Source organism: Cricetulus griseus (assembly GCF_003668045.3).
Source record: "Cricetulus griseus strain 17A/GY chromosome 1 unlocalized genomic scaffold, alternate assembly CriGri-PICRH-1.0 chr1_1, whole genome shotgun sequence".
Classification (NCBI taxonomy): domain Eukaryota; kingdom Metazoa; phylum Chordata; class Mammalia; order Rodentia; family Cricetidae; genus Cricetulus; species Cricetulus griseus.
In genome coordinates, this window is record NW_023276807.1 from 154,782,599 (window position 1) to 154,799,270 (window position 16,672).

The following is a 16,672-nucleotide window of genomic DNA, read 5'->3' on the forward strand; positions in this document are numbered from 1 at the left end:
TCTGAAGTAAACATTTTGTTCAAACACACCAATAGAATAATTAATGTTGATCCTGACATGTGTTCTCTCTCTCTCTCTCTCCCTCTCTCTCTCTCTCTCTCTCTCTCTCTCTCTCTCTCTCTCTCTCTCTCTCTCTCTCTGGGTTTTACAGCTTCATCTAATCACTAAATACCTTATTTTGGTTCACTGTTCTACATGAAAGTCCAGGAACTTGAAATCTTTAACTCAAAAAGTAGGAAGGTCATACAAAATTGCCTTATCTATGACATACATCTTAATGTTCAGTATGTTTCTGTGTCCATAAGAATTGTTTTGGTGAAATCAGAAATTTTATTTTAAAATTTTTACAATGTTATTTTTCCCCTTTAAAAAGTTGCTTAACTTGGTTCTGTCTTTGTCTTTCCTCTTCTTTCTTCTTTTAGATTATTTGTTTATTTGAATTAGAAACAAGATTGTTTTACATGTCAATCCCAGTTCCCTCTCCCTCCCCTACCACCCACCCCCAGCAACTAAAACCCTATCACACATCCTTTCTGCTCCCCCTGGATGGTGAGGCCTTCCATAGGGTGTCATCAAAGTCTATCGTATCCCACCCCTGTCTTAGCTCAGGGAGTATCCCTCTATGTGACCACAAGAATTTTAAAAAGTCAAAGGTATAGTAGTCATAATTTTCTAGATGAGAAATCATGAAGCCCAAACAGTTAAATGAAGGGTCAAAGTGTTTCATAATGTCAAGATAAGGACTAAATGCCAATCAAGATTGCATTTAGCTTGTCTGCCCCTTAGACTTTGACAAGACATTATCATTGCATGAAGTGTGGATGAAGTGCCTTTGGGGGATACATTATGCAATAAGGTTTTTACTCCAGATTTTCCAGGGGTATCTTCAAATGAAATATTTACTTTTTTCCATGTTATCACACAATCATTGCTATCTCAGCTTTGTGTATTTTAGTAATTATAAATTTGAATAGGACTGAAAAGAACTAAATCCACAGCTAGTGATTTATTTTTTCAATTTCTAAAGACATAGAATACATAAACATTTGAAGCTTCCCCATCCACTGAATCAATTTCAAAGAAAAGACTAAGGAAAGGAAAAGCAACCCAACTGATAAATAAGGTTCTGGAGGTCGGATGGAAGCTGCAGGTCATATGATGCCATCTGATGAAGCTTTTCAAGTCTACTGAGGAAAAGTGCCAAGTGCCAGGTGTGACATTATAACCCTGGTGGCTCCAGAAAGGAAGTCAATATTCAGAAACTTAATGACCAGAAACTTTTTGCTATATAAGAAGCAAAAAGATATGTAATGTATTTCGACTAGTAGATGTTAGAAGAAACATGCTCCTTTTGGCTTGGGTGGTAAGACTGGAGTCATTATGTTAGGAGAAGGAAGACAGACCTGAACAGTCTTATTTCCGAAGTCCCTGAAACTTTTATTACATGTCCATATTTCTTTCCTCCACAGTCAGCTTCCCTAGACACTTGGAATCTGTGGTTCTGGGTTCAGGTGTTGGAAGTAATCCCACTGCTACTCAATGGAGAACACATCATGAGAACACAACCTCCTGCACTCCAGCTTCTCACCCGCATCCTAGTGCCTTTCTAGATTCTCCCCATCCTCTGCTTGCTTTTGATTCTGGGGCAAAGACGACTCAGATGAAAGTGGCATGTCACTTATGTGGTGGCATGCTTTGAAACAGCCTGCAGGTTGTAAGCCAGAGAGATACAGAATGAGAAGCCCAAAGAATAACATGAAGCTGAGACTCAGCAGCCATCAAGTGATGGAGTCTGAGATAATTCCCTGAGCACAATGAGTAGTTACCCAGCTTATACTTTGTCTCACAGGACTGTGGGTTTAATGATGGCCTGGCATCTTAAGACTGACATCCCTAAGATCGCTGAATGAATGACACATTTATTATCAAGGATAATGATCCTTGTACCATTTATTAATCTCAAATCTCTTTTTGAAAATAAAATAAAATAAAATAAAAACAAAGAAACAACTTCTGGTCTACCACATATGTTATTGTGTGTACATTCTCCATCAAGGTTAAGGCTCACTGCTTACAAAGTGCTATAAACAATATCAGTGCAAAGGAAGATTAAATGACCATGGAGTCAACTCCATGGTAAACTCCACATCACAGAGATAAAGCCACAGAGTGATACATTAGTTGTACTCACAGCTCCCATGAGAAAGTGGAAGTCATAGTGAAAGCTCTTGGCTCTGGATCGAGTCTGCGGGATGATATGGATTCCAAGATATTAATGAGGGGAGGGCTCATTTCAATTTGAACAGGCAGAGTCTACCATCATCTTGTACAAGGCCACTTTGTCTGTGGAAAGAAATTCTAATAATAGTCAAAATACAATTCCAAATTACCCAAGCTGAGAGTGGGCTTCTCTAGAACCTCCCGTGTGTCTTAATTGACATGAATGCAGAAAGAAAGAAAGAAAGAAAGAAAGAAAGAAAGAAAGAAAGAAAGAGAGAAAGAAAGAAAGAAAGAAGGCATCCTCTTTCCATCCTGCTCTGTCTGGGAAATGCTGAAATGGCTAGCATCTAGGTGGCCAGGTGAGTCCCCCTGGACAGAGTCATCACACTATTACCCAAGGTGATGGCTCTGTGGTTAAGAGTGCTTGCTGCTCTTGTTGAGGCCTGGATTTTGGTGTCCAGTGTCCACACTGGGTACCTAACAACCTCCTGCAACTCCAGTTTTAGGAGACCCAACACTCTCAAGAGGCAAGAGGCACAGTTCACTCAATGTGAGTGGAAAAGCACCCAACTTCCTCTTCTTATGCTTCCTTCTGCTTAACATTTCCATCCACATTGTGGGTTTTGTTGTTGTTCAAGTGTGTAAGGTTCACCTAACTTCAGAATACTGCCCCTTTGTCCTTTATTAGTTTCTCCGGATATCCCAAGGCTCATTTGTCTTTGTATCTAGATAATTCTAAATGCTGGCACTCCTTCAAGAAGTTCATCCATGATTGGAAAATCTAAAATAGTTACCCCACCTACCACTCATATATACATGCATATATACATATACACACATATACATGTATATGTATATGTGTGTGTCATCTTCTCTACCTTATTATCTTACTTTAATTGTTTCTGAGGTGGTTAGAAACATTTTTAAAGTGTGTATATTGTTTGTGATCTGTCTCCAGTATTCTACCATATGTCCTTTGTGGAGACGTATTCTCTTCTTTATTTACTGTCACATTCCTAGCAGCAAGGATAGTGCTTGGGATATTGCACCAAATGAAGCCCATTGCCATTAGAGCTGGAGGTGAACCTCTGAAGACTGAGTCTGTTCATCACAGACTCTGATCATGAAGCCTAGGGGTCAGAAGGCCCTTCATAAATGTTCCTCTCCGGAAAGACTTGGACATGATCTTCTGCCTGTGAAGAATCCTGTCTCTGTAGAGGCTTACTGTATATTTGGCCACAAAAATGGAATACATAGCATTATTAATTAAGGAGTCATATCTCATCATGCTGCAGCTAAATGGATACCGAATACAAGAAAGCTCTCTCAGTTCCTCCAATAAGGAATCTAGCTGCTGCTTCTCAAGGCAGCTTAGCACTGTCTTATATTTCATCTTTACTAATGGAATCAAGAAAAAGAAACAAGATGGGAATTTTACCTGGACCCAGTAAAGGCCTCAAACAGCAGAGGCCAGGGAACAATGCCAACTTGAGTGAGGCAGTTTTGGACTCCAAGAAACTATGTGGGCCTTCAGAGGCTCCAGATCGCACTAATGGGCCTCGCAAGACCATGCTTGGCTTCGAGGAAGCCATTAATGAAGTTCAGGTTGAACCTGGGCAGCTTTAGCTTTTAAAATGTTTCCTTAAAGTTTTACAGGGAGCTTAGCTCTTATGACATTTGCAGAAATGGTAGCCAAGCTTTTGTTTGAAAACATGGTGAGATGCCTGCAATATTAATAATGGTGCAGCCATAGCAATAATAGAAGCATTGGAAGGAGGAGAACATGAGAGTGCAGACTCCACTGGCTTCTTTCTTTATAAACCTGAAGGGCTGCTAAACACAACGATGTTTTGACTCTCTTGGAATGTGCTGCATATTCTCAGTGGTATTTTTTATTATTATTATTTTCTTGAGGATGGAAAGAAGGGGGGCAGGAAGATGCTAAAATTTTCCATCACTGCTTTCTTTGTCTCATTCACACAGTTTTGTTTTGTTTTTTTAATAAAAGGCCAAGTTTCAAGTTACCCTTGCCAGCAAATTCTTCAAAGAGAAAGAATTCTCTGCTCTGTTTCCATGTTCACACTTGAATATGGGGAAGACCCGGGAGGAAATTCACGTATTGAATTTGGGTAGGCAGAAATTCCCCTTCCCATGCTTTCCTCACATGCTTTGTTCAACACGAAGGGCAAATACAGAACACGACCATGAACGTGTGTATACCTTTGACCTCAGATGCCCCAAATGTGTGTCTTAAGCAGAACTGGAAAACTCAGTGCTGTGTAGATTTATTTGGATATCTAGGTATAGGTGGAGTTCAGAAGTGATAGAGTTAGTGAGGTTAGGATTAAAAGAAAAACAATAGAAATTCCTAAGTCTTCTTGACCATTGTGTTACTCTGAAACACTGTGAAGAGCTATATGCAATCAATTAGAAAGAAACGCACAGACTAAATTCTGTTTCAGACACACTGGGAATTCAAAATTGAGAGGAAGAATGATCTCAATATAGTGTGTGCTAGAAAATGTTTTGAATAAAAGACTTGGGAAACTTCTTTGGGGTCAGTTTTTCTGAATCTAGTGCCTACCCATGATTCTCTTGTTGCAGAAAGTTCCTGGGGAGAAGAGAAGGTGCACTCTGTTTTGCAGGTAGTGGGTAGCCTGCAATACAATAGAAAAACTGATCCGTTCACATAAACCAGACACAACCTAAGAAACCAAAGAATAATCTTTATGTACCTATGTGAATTTGTTGAGAGAAATAGTCCATTCATATTTTCATCCTGACACTCATCATTCAGTACCTACATGGAAAGAATGGGTTCAAGAATGATTTGACGAATCAGGGAATGAATCAAGTAAGATGTTACCCAGGGTACCTCTGCATAACATATGCATTCTGTTTCACGGTTGTGCAATGTAATGTACAGCTAATAACATATCTGAGTTTGCATAGAATTTTTATGCCACTCAAAAAGAAAGTCCTGAATTATTATCATTGTTTTAGATTTGGTGCATGCACAGAAAAAAAAAGGCCCCCATGCATAAATTCCGGAGTTTCTATTTCTGTCTTAAATTAATGTTAACCTTAACAGATTAGTATAGCATGTACCATGTGTTACATGAGGTTTTAAAGTATTTATATGTATTATGGAACAACTGATACAGTTATCTTACATAATTATCTTTTTATGATGAGAATGCTTTTCAATCACTGCTGTAGCATTTTTCAAGAATAAAATATATTTTAGGTATAGTTCAAGTTTTAGATCAACCTCTCCCAACCCAACCCTGGGCCTCCCAGCCAGTCTCTTGTACTCAGAATTCTTCTGTCTATCCCCATGAGATCATCTGGTTTAATTTCTGTATGTGAGTGAGATCATGTTCCTGATTAATTTTTTTCATAAAAATTAAAGTACTTGCTTCCTCAGCCCTGCTAGAGACATCTGAGGCCTGGGGACTGCTCATGGGGCAAATCCCATCCTAGCAGGATCCAGCCCACCCAGAGACTGCCTAAGCCACAGTACCAGTTCTAATTCCACCCACAGGAAGAGGAGAGATATCAGAGTATTGGATCAGTTTGCACCCACTAGAAGGGAACCTTGGTCCCATGCCCACCAGGAGAAGAAGAGACTCTCTCTACACCCACCAGAAAAAGGAATGAAAAGAAGACAATGTAAAAATACATTTAACAACAGAAAAACCAATATGACACCAATGGAGTCTAGGGACTCTACACAAGCACGACCTGAACATCACAACACAGATGAAGGAGAAGTGAATGAACTTAAAAACATCTTCATGAAAATGATAGAGGGCCTGAGAAAATCCCTTAAGGAAATGAAAGAAAAATAATAGAAATTAAAAAAATCTCTTAAGGAAAGCCAAGAAAATATAATCAAACAGCTGAAGGAAACAGTTCAGACAGTTCAAGAACTGAAATCTGAAATAGAAACAATAAAGAAAACACAAACTGAGAGAATGCAGAAAATAGAAAAGCTGAGTAAATGATCAGGAACTACAGATATAAGCATAACCAACAGAATACAAGAGATGGAAGAGAGAATCTCAGAAGTTGAAGATACACTAGGAGAAATAGACTCATCAACCAAAGAAAATCTTAAGTCCAACAAATCCCTAACACAAAATATCCAGGAAATATGGGACACTGTGAAAAGACCAAACCTAAGAATAATAGGTATAGAAGACAGTGAAGAAACAAAACTCAAAGGTGAAGAAAACATATTCAACAAAATCATAGAAGAAAACTTTTCCAACCTAAAGAAAGACATGCCAATGAAAGTACAAGAAGCATTCAGAACACCAAATAGAGAGGACCAAAAGAAAAGGTCTCCACGCCACATAATAATCAAAACCCCAAACATACAGAACGAAGAAAGAATATTAAGAACAGGAAAGGGAAAAGGTCAAGTAACATATAAAGGCAAACCTATCAGAATTACACCTGACATTTCCGTGGAAACTCTGAAAGCCAGAAGGACCTGGATAGATGTTCTACCAACACTAAGAAACCATGGATGCCAGCCCAGAATTCTATACCCAGTAAAGCTTTCAATCACTATAGATGGGGAAAAGAAGACATTCCATGACAAACCAGATTTAGCAATACATATCCACAAATCCAGCCCTAGAGAAAGTCCTGGAAGGAAAACTCCAACCCAAGTAAGTTAACTACAACCAAAAAAAAAAAAAAAAAAAAAAAAAAGACAATAGATAACCCCACTTTACCAACAGCCAAAAGAAAAAATGCCATGGAAAAATAAAAGACCCAGGATAACAACCCTGTACAATAAAGGAATTTCTGGAGGCATCACCATCCCTGATTTCAACCTTTATTATAGAGCTACAGTCCTGAAAACATCTTGATATTGGCACAAAAATAGATAGGTAGACCAATGGAATTGAATTGAAAACCCTGATATTAACCCACACACATACCAACACCTGATTTTTGACAAAGAAGCTAAAGTTATACAATGGAAAAAGAAAGGATCTTCAACAAATGGTGCTGGCATAACTGGATGGTGGCATGTAGAAGACTGCAGAAATGATATGGGATAGGTAGGGTATTAGTGGGGGGCAGGGGAAGAAAGGGAGGGAGAGGGAACTGGGATGGACATGTAAAACAATCTTGTTTCTAATTTAAATACAAAATGGAGAAAAAAGGAAAGCATCTTCAACAAATGGTGCTGGCATAACTTGATACTGGCATGTAGAAGAATTCAGATAGATCCCTGTTTATTGCCATGCACAAAACTTAAGCCCAAATGGATCAAAGACCCCAACATAAATTCAGCCACACTGACCCTCTTAGAAGAGAAAGTGGGAAATAACCCTGACTGCTTCCTGAACATTACCCAGTAGCACAGACACTGAGAGCAACAATTAATAAATGGGACCTCCTGAAACTGAGAAGCTTCTGTAAGGCAAAGGACACAGTCAGCAAGACAAAACGGTAGCCCACAGAAAGGAAAAAGATATTCAGCAACCCCACATTTGACAGAGGGCTGATCTCCAAAATTTACAAAGAACTCAAGAAGCTAGTCTCCAAAACACCAACAAATCCAAATAAAAAATGGGGTACAGAACTAAGTAGACAATTTTCAATGAGGAATCTAAAATGGCTGAAAGACACATAAGAAAGTGCTCAACATCCTTAGCCATTAGGGAAATGCAAATCAAACAACTCCAAGATTCCATCTCAAACCTGAAGAATGGCTAAAATCAAAAACAATAATAACAGTTTATGCTGGAGAGGATGTGGAGAAAGGGGAACACTCCTCCACTGCTGGTGGGAGTGCCAACTGGTAGAGTTAGTTTGGAAGTCAGTTATGGCAGTTCCGAAGGAAATGGAAATCAGTCTACCACAAGATGCAGCAATATACCCAAAAGATGCACATTCATACAACAAGGACATCTTTTCAACTATGTTCATAGCAGCACAATTTAGAATAGTCAGAACCTGGAAGTCACCTAGATGTTTCCCTTCTACTGAAGAATGGATAAAGAAAATGTGGTACATTTACACAATGGAGTACTACTCAGTAGGGAAACAAAACAAAACAATGGAATCTTGAAATTCACAGGCAAATGGATGGAACTATAAGAAACCATCTTGAGTGAGGTAATCCAGTAAAAAAAAAAAAAAGACAAACATGGTATGCACTCACTCATATATGGATTTTAGACATAGAGCAAAGGTGTACCAGCCTACAATTCACACCACCAGAGAAGCTAAGAAACAAGGAGGACCCTAAGAGTGACACACATGGTCCCCTGGAAAAGGGGAAAGGGACAAGATCTCCTGAGCTAATTGGGAGCATGGAGGGAGGGGAGACAGAACTAGGAGAACCAGAAGGGGAGAAGAGAAGGGGAGAAGAGGACATGAGGAAACAGGAAGACTGAGATGGGGGAAGAATAGAGGAAAGCAAGAAAACAAGATACCATAATAGAGGGAGCCATTCTCTTAAAGAGAAATGTGGCACTAGGGAAATGTCCAGAGATCTACAAGGTTGACTTCAACTAACAATCTAAACAATAGTCGAGAGGCTACTTTAAATGCCCTTCTTTGATAATCAGATTGATGACCACCTTCTATGCCATCCTAGAGCCTTCATCCAGTAGCTGATGGAAGCAGAAGCAGACATCCACAGCTAAACACTGAGCCAGACTCCTGGAATCCAGTTGCAGAGAGGGAGGAGTGATGAGCAAAGGGGTCAAGACCACATTGGAAAAACCCACAGAAACAGCTGACCTGAACAAGGGGGAGCTTATGGACCCCAGACTGATAGCTGGGAAACCAGCATAGGACTGTTCTGGACCCCCTGAAGGAGGATGTTAGTTTGGAGGTCTGGTTAATCTATGGGGCCTCTGGTCGTGGATCAGTATTTATCCTTAATACAGAAATGGACTTTGGGAGACTACTCCACATAGAGGTATACTTTCTCTGCCTAGACACAGGGAGGAGGGTCTAGGCACTGCTCCAAATGATATGACAGACTTTGAAGATCCCCCATGGAAGGCCCCACCCTCCCTAGGGAGCAGAAAGGGGATGGGATAGGGGATCAGTAGGGGGCGGGGAGGAGGGGAGGGAGAGGGAACTGGGATTGACATGTAAACCAAGCTTGTTTGTAATTTAAATAAAAAAGGAAGATCATAGTGGATTATCTAGGCTTTCATAAAAATGGTTCTTACAAGAGAACTAGAAAGGAGATAGGTACAGAGAGTGGGGCAGGAGACAATGTGACTGGCAGATAGCAGCATGATACTGGAAGGACACCTACTGCTCAAAGCTGAACATAGCAAAGAAGGACTGTCACCACATCTCTGGGGAATTACAAAGATACTTACATCTAACTTAATATCCAGGACTATGATGGAACACATTTCTGTGTTTTCAAGTCACCTGTCTATGGCAACTCTTAATAGTAGCCACAGGAATGGAGGGCATGTATTGACACTTAAAGTGTTCCCAACTTAAATGGAATCCTCCTCGTTCTGTATAACTGTATAATTCAATGACTTGTCTCTGGATATTTGAAGTTTCCAATTCAGTGTTAAGAGAACAGTCTCTGGAGTCCAATTTCTTGAATTCCAGTTTAAATTTTACCTCTTGTTTGTAGGACTGGGGATAGCTTTATTGACAAGTCTGATACTTAGTTTCTTCAACCAAATAAATTTAGGTGGAAATTTGAGCTATAAACAATAGCATGTATGGTATTTTTTTTGTAGGAAAAAGATAAAACAACTGTTGCACAAAGTTGTTAGTGAAGTTTGAGTCAATAAAATAATTTTAAAAGAGCTTAACTAAATTTGCTATTTATCCTGTTCATTTCTGTTTACTTTTTTCTTTAAAAACAAATGAAGCTGGGATGTGATGGCACATGTCTTTAGTTCCACCACTTGGAATGCAGAGGTGGGTGGATCTCTGAGCTCAAGTCCAGCATGGCCACATAGAGAATTCTGGGCCAGCCAGGGACACATACTGAGAACTTGTCTCAAAAAAGAATTTACAAAAAGAGAAATCATTCACAATTAGTTTGCCTTTGATGTTCCTTTAAGATTTCTAGAAATATCCAAGAGAACAAGCAGTTCTAAAAGCATAGGTTTTTAGGTGGAACTTATATTTTATTTACTGATCCCATAAACAAAATGAGAAAAGTAGGCATTTCTTCTGTCTGTTTCCACTATGTAAAAACACCTGTGTTTTGGTCTGATAAAAAAAAAAAGTTAGCAAGCAAGATGGCTCAGCAGGCAAAAACTTGATGCCAAGCCTGAAAACCTGAGCTCAATACCCAGAATCCATGTGAAGGTAGAAAGAGAGAACTGACTCCCAAAGTTGTCCTCTGATCTCCACACATGCACCATGGCATACATGCAAGGATACACAGATATAACACACACACACACACACACACACACACACACACACACACACACACACACACACACGCACGCACGCACGCACACACACACATGCACACACACACACATAATCTCACAAAATGAATAAGAAATAAATATTAAAAATAGTCGTTTCCAATTTACATCTATGATTTATGAATAAACTAAATTTGCTAGGAAATAGAAATAAAGCAAATGTTCTGTCCAACCCTGACTGAAGAATAGCACATTTGCTTGTTTCAAGAGAACTTATAAAATGGCACAAAGCAGCATCTACCAAAAAAATAACTGACTTGTAGTAACTACACAGGTCAATTTAACTCAAGTAATTGTCCTCCTTTGACTCTGATCACCTTGTCATGGAAGTAAATGCTACTTATATGTACAACACAGCTGCAGAGACAAGTGGGATGTCTCCAGGTAGCATGTCTTTCACCAGACAAATGCCTCTGTAGTAATCTTCATTGCAGCAGCCAAACTCCATTCCTCACGACTATACACAAATACAATTTATTTACTGTAAATATATGCTTGGGCACATACTGTCTACAAGACCACAGGTAATTATTTTCCCTTTACAGCATGGAATAAAATGCTTCTCTCTTGGATGCTTGATATAGGATCCAACCTCAGCCATTTATGGAGCAAGCCTGCACACTGCAGGAATTGGCACTCTGTCAAGGGATAAAGAAGGCATGGGATAAACTAAGACAACTTGAGGCTCAGGACTGAACTAGGAGACAATTGTAACTGAAGTTTTCTTTTTCTACCCCCAAGGTCTTTATGGATGTGTCTATGCAGCAGACTTTCTGTCTCAAGAAACACTCCTTCTCACAAGGAACCTTTCTCTTCAAAACTATAGTTGGTGACCAGCATTATAAAGTTACACTTTGAATTAAGATGTTCTCTAAAATTCAGAGTTTATAAAAATCCATGACATGCATGTTAAGCATTAATCACCAAGAATCAACCAGCACTCTAGAAATAAACAGCACTAAAATACATTTATGCTTCCCAAGAGTCATTATATTTATAGATTAGGAAACAAAAAAGAAACCACAATACCTGTCAATTTAGGAAACATTGTGCAAATGGAAACATCTTGGTTGTTAAGGAAGGATTTGTTTCAGCTTACTGTTTGAGAGGACTAAGTCCATTGTGACAGAGGAAGCATGGAGGGGGAGAACAGTTCACATCACCATGACTTGGACTTGTAGGGAAGGGGCCACCCATGTAAACATATAACACAAAGACCCACCCTCATCACCTTCCCATCTAGACCTCACCACTTAGAGAACTACGCAGACATTGCCACCAGCAGGAGAGAGACCTGGGTGTTAAAGGCGGAGGCTGTGGGGGGATATGCTATGCTGAAACCATGTCACTTTCTTCCCCTGGCCAAGATGCATGTGACTCATCTCCCAAAGTCCCATACCTTCCAACTTTTTCCTTCGAGCCACGTTCCCAGCACTTCCAGTCTCCTGTTCTCCATTGCATCTTCATCTTTATTTACCCTCACAGCTTCACACATCGCCTTCTTGGGGTTTGCCTGCAGGAGTGATGCCTCCATGAACCCAGAACTTGCATGTGTCGTGTCTGCAAAGCTGATGTCACCTGGATGATGCTAAAGCCTGCTGCCTGGTTGAGCAGCTGCTAGTCCCCGTCAATCAGGGCCTGGTCTATGAATGATTGAGTGCTGACTTCAGGAATAAACTGACTCAGGTGTCCCCGTGTGCACAAGGCTCCCAAGCAGACACTCTTCTCAAGGGAATGTCTTTCAGTTGACTTCCTGGTTTCACGCTCTGCAACCCATGATGAAGCATGGAGTTTGCCCTCAAGGCATCTTTTCCTATTTTCCCAGTGCAGTATTCTTGGCATCTCTTTAAAGGACTAATCTCTGGTGGTTCCATCTTCCTTGCTTATCACTTTCAACCCATTCCTTTTCCAGCTAGCCTCCACGATTTTTCAAACTTTTCCACAGTGCTTTTCTTCTGACTGTAAACCTGGCCAAAAGCCACCACCAACTACCAGGTCACAGTTCAGGTATCATCTGGTATTAAAATTTCCCCAACCAAATCCCTTAGTCTATTTCTTTAGAGTTCACCTTCCTGCAAAGTTTCAGTGCACTGAAAATAACAGACAAGTTGTTTGTTTCTTTACCAGAAGGAATACAAATGGCCTCATTCCCACCTGAAACCCCATGAGTGTGGTTTCACTCTCCATGTTCTTGAACACATTATAGAGAAGCATATAGCAAATCAATTAAGGCTAAGATATGGGCAAACCTAATGAGTTACAAAAGGAGGTCTTCCTACAACTCTTGCAACATTTTGGCAGGATTGAAATTATATCCAAATTTAAAATGTAAAGGGGTAGGGGGTCCATTTTTATATATAATGGACAAGAAAGGCACTGAAACACATACTAGAGGGATGGTAAAACTTATATCAAAAATTACACTCCATGTCTAGGATAATGGGATTATATATTGTTGTACTGTATGCTTCTTTGTGCATGTAAATGTTATTTTGAATAACCTGAGATTAAGATGCCAACATGATACCCCTATATCACTATTTCTATGTATTTATCCTACAAACAAGGATATTTTCCTACATAATCAATGTAAGACTGCTTTGGAGTACAATCCTCTTAATTACCTCTTATTTTGATAATAAATAATTAGTCTTTTATTATACAAGCTTGGGTTGAGGTAGTAACAGAAATGTCCAAGAAGACAGCAACTATGAGAAAGGAAATGATGAAAAAAATCCAATTATAAAGTCACAGAATAATATTATCCAAACACATAAAACACACTGCATCCCTGGATGCAGAAAAGTTTAGGTTTCCTTACAACATCTCTGTGTGTTATGATACGCAGCCATCATCTCAATGTAAGGGCACAAAAGAAAGATGGACAACTACAACTTAGGAAGAATGGATGTCACATTTGGTTGTTCATTTAATCCCATGAATGCATTTGTAGGAATCCATCTGTGGGAGTCAGCTTCCATATGTAAAATCTTTGAGTATAACGCTCCCACACTGAATGGGATGCCTTGTGTAACCATTAGGGAACTGAGAGCACTGTGGAGCAAGACTTCCATGGTTGTACAATAAGACATGCAAGTTTCCATCTTGCTTCCTGTTTAGATACTCTCTGAGGAAGTACATGTGTTATGAAAACTGCCATTTTGACTTCGGACTCCATGGGACAGTCCCATAGGTTAGAGACTGAGGTCTTCTATCCTGGAGAATAGGGCAATTTTGTCACAGATCCTCTAGATGAACCCAGCACTGGTTTGAACACCTCGATTGCAACCTCAGAAGGCTTTAGTGAGAATTTTCCAGCTCTGACAATCCTAAATCCCCAACCCGAAAGAAATGATGAGATGTTTCATTCACAAGACAAAGGGGCAATGTTGGGAACAGACAAAGCCATTTTGACTTTGGCTCCATTTTACCTATGAGGTGGAACAATGTTCAAGTTCACAGACACTAGGGGAGCTGGAGACTTTCCAGAACCAGTTCCTGTTTAGGTAACAATAGTTGCCCAAAACATGATTCCTTTTCTTAAACACAATAAGAAAAATATGAATCTGATTGGTTGGACTGGAAAGCTTACATTCTACGTTGGTTGACAATGATGAAATACGTCAGGAAAGCCCCTAATCTTTGGATCCTGATTGGTGAAAAATAGCAACTGACTTGGCACAGGCATCTGTGATTTTTGTGCTTATAAACCCTGCTTCAGCTCCTGCTCAGGGCTACCAGGAGAAGCAAGGCTCCCGAGTCCTTGTCCTACAACACAGATCTATCAGCAACCCTACTTGTATGGTGTATTACATTAAAGACTGCTGTTTCATGAGCCCATAGGTGCTATCTTTCACTTTCCTCATGGTGCACAATGGACATAGTGTAATAGCTGCTGACCCTGTTCCTCAATGGGAGGCATTTGAAAAGCAAATTATATAGAAAAATAATAACTCAAGTCTAATAACTAAAGCTAAAATTTGTTAAATCTATTTTTTTCAGAAATTGTGCTAGGAGAAAATATCCTGTAACCATTAAATATTCATGAAGAATATTTAGCCAAATAAATAAGATGGCCATATTTAAAAAGCATACAAGCTATGCACATGATTTGTAAATATAGTTTACCTAAAATATATTTATAATTACATGTTTATATATTTATAAAACAGAAGTAAATAAATATGTGCATTGTGAAAGAAGAGCAATGGCAACAAATACAACTACTAATGATATTGTCCTTGATCAGCATGGAAGTGATTTGGGATAGTTATATTCTGTAATATTTTGAAACTTCTATACAATATCTATTCTACGTTTATTAGCTTATATTTTTAAGTAGGACATTTACACTTTACCAGAACAACTGAAAGTAGAAACAAAGGGTGGTATGAGACTATGCCCAGTCACGTGATCTGATTTCTGGAAAAGGCATCTGACTTGTCACCTCCTTCACAGATGAGAACTCAAGCAAAAGGCTCAAGTATAGAGGTTCAGAGATTTCCTTGACAGCCATCTCAACTGGCAATGGCAGAGCCTAAGGGGGAAATGCAAGACTCTTGTTTCCTGATTCAAACCATCCCCTATACTATGCTGTCATCAGTGTTTCCATCACAAGGATCACAAGAGGAATGAACTTGAAAAGCATGTCACAATAAAACAATGGCCAAATGCTTCTGCTCAGTTGCTGAAACAGAAGGAAGTCACCCCATAAGCAATTAGGCAGCAGTTTGCACTACTTACATAAGTAGTTAAGAACGGTCATGCACTCCAACAAACAATTGCAAATTGCAGTCTCGGTCATACCCTACATTTGGTAAGGAAAGCTGACTAGATCAGGAAAGTTGTTTTAATATCTTCAGCTTTTCATAATCTCATGGGTACAGATAATTTACTTTGATTCTAATTGTCCTTTCATTATTCTCAATTTCTGCCTCCACCTCAGCTTCTAAGCCATCTTCTCTTCCCAATAAATCCCCCTTATACTTATATCATGTGCATATGTGTGTACGTGAGGATGAGCATGTATGTGCACATATGCATGCACGAGTGTGTGTGTGTGTGTGTGTGTGTGTGTGTGTGTGTGTGTGTGTGTGTGCATGTGCACATGCATTTAATTCTGCATTTAATTCTGGTTACTTGCATGAGTCTGTGTCAGGGGTTAATTACTTGATCAAGAGCAATTTGACAGTGAGAGGCTACATCACTAAGAAATAGGATACCCCTCCTCAAGCAACCACTAACCACTTAGGGTGTGGCCTTATAAGTTCCTCCCCTCTCCATGATGGAATGCTGGTGAGGCTGGATTTTTACAGGCCTTTTACAGGGAACCACTGCTGCTGTGGGTTCAGGGGTATAAGAGCCAGGACAAGCCTAGAAGACATCACTTCATAGCACACTTTCCCATCCTCCAGCTCTTCCATCCTTTCTCCTCCCACTTCCGATATGGTCCCTGAGTTGTGAGGGGTGTGATATGTGTCCCACTCAACAGTCACATTTTTTTCAGCAGTTTGACAAGTTATGATTCTATAATTACCTACTTCAGAGGGAAACTTGTCTGATCAAGTCTGAGAAGATTTTTGATATGGACTGATTTACATGGGAAAGTGGTTTACTGTTCTATTGACTTCTGCCCACCTAGCCATTCTTACCATGCCAGAACAACAAATGTGTCTCCTTTGCCTACTTCCTTGCATATCCTAACATATGTGGCCTGGTATTTACATCCAGGCACAGTATAGATGGTATGGGTCCTCTAAAGTCTAAATAGAGAACAAAAGATTATATATACATGAAAATTGTCTTAGGGTTTCTATTGCTGGGAAGAGACACCATGACCACAGCAATTCTTATAAAGAAAACATTTAATTGAGGTGGCACCTTACAGTTTCAGGGTTTAGTCTATTATGGCAGGGAGCATGGTGACGTGCAGACAGACAGAGTGCTGGCTTCATCTTCATCAGAAGGCAACAGAAAGTGGATGGAGACATTGGGTG

The 16,672-nt window shown here is 39.7% G+C and overlaps 1 long non-coding RNA gene across 1 annotated transcript in view; it reads right to left on the bottom strand.

Annotated features, from left to right (window-relative positions):
- Nucleotides 1–991: 991 nt before the first annotated feature.
- Nucleotides 992–16,672, bottom strand: part of LOC103161306 — a 144,247-nt gene continuing 128,566 nt past the window's right edge. The window contains exon 8 of the long non-coding RNA XR_004772397.1: nt 992–2,343. This is a non-coding gene — a long non-coding RNA (uncharacterized LOC103161306). The remainder of the gene's footprint in view (nt 2,344–16,672) is intronic.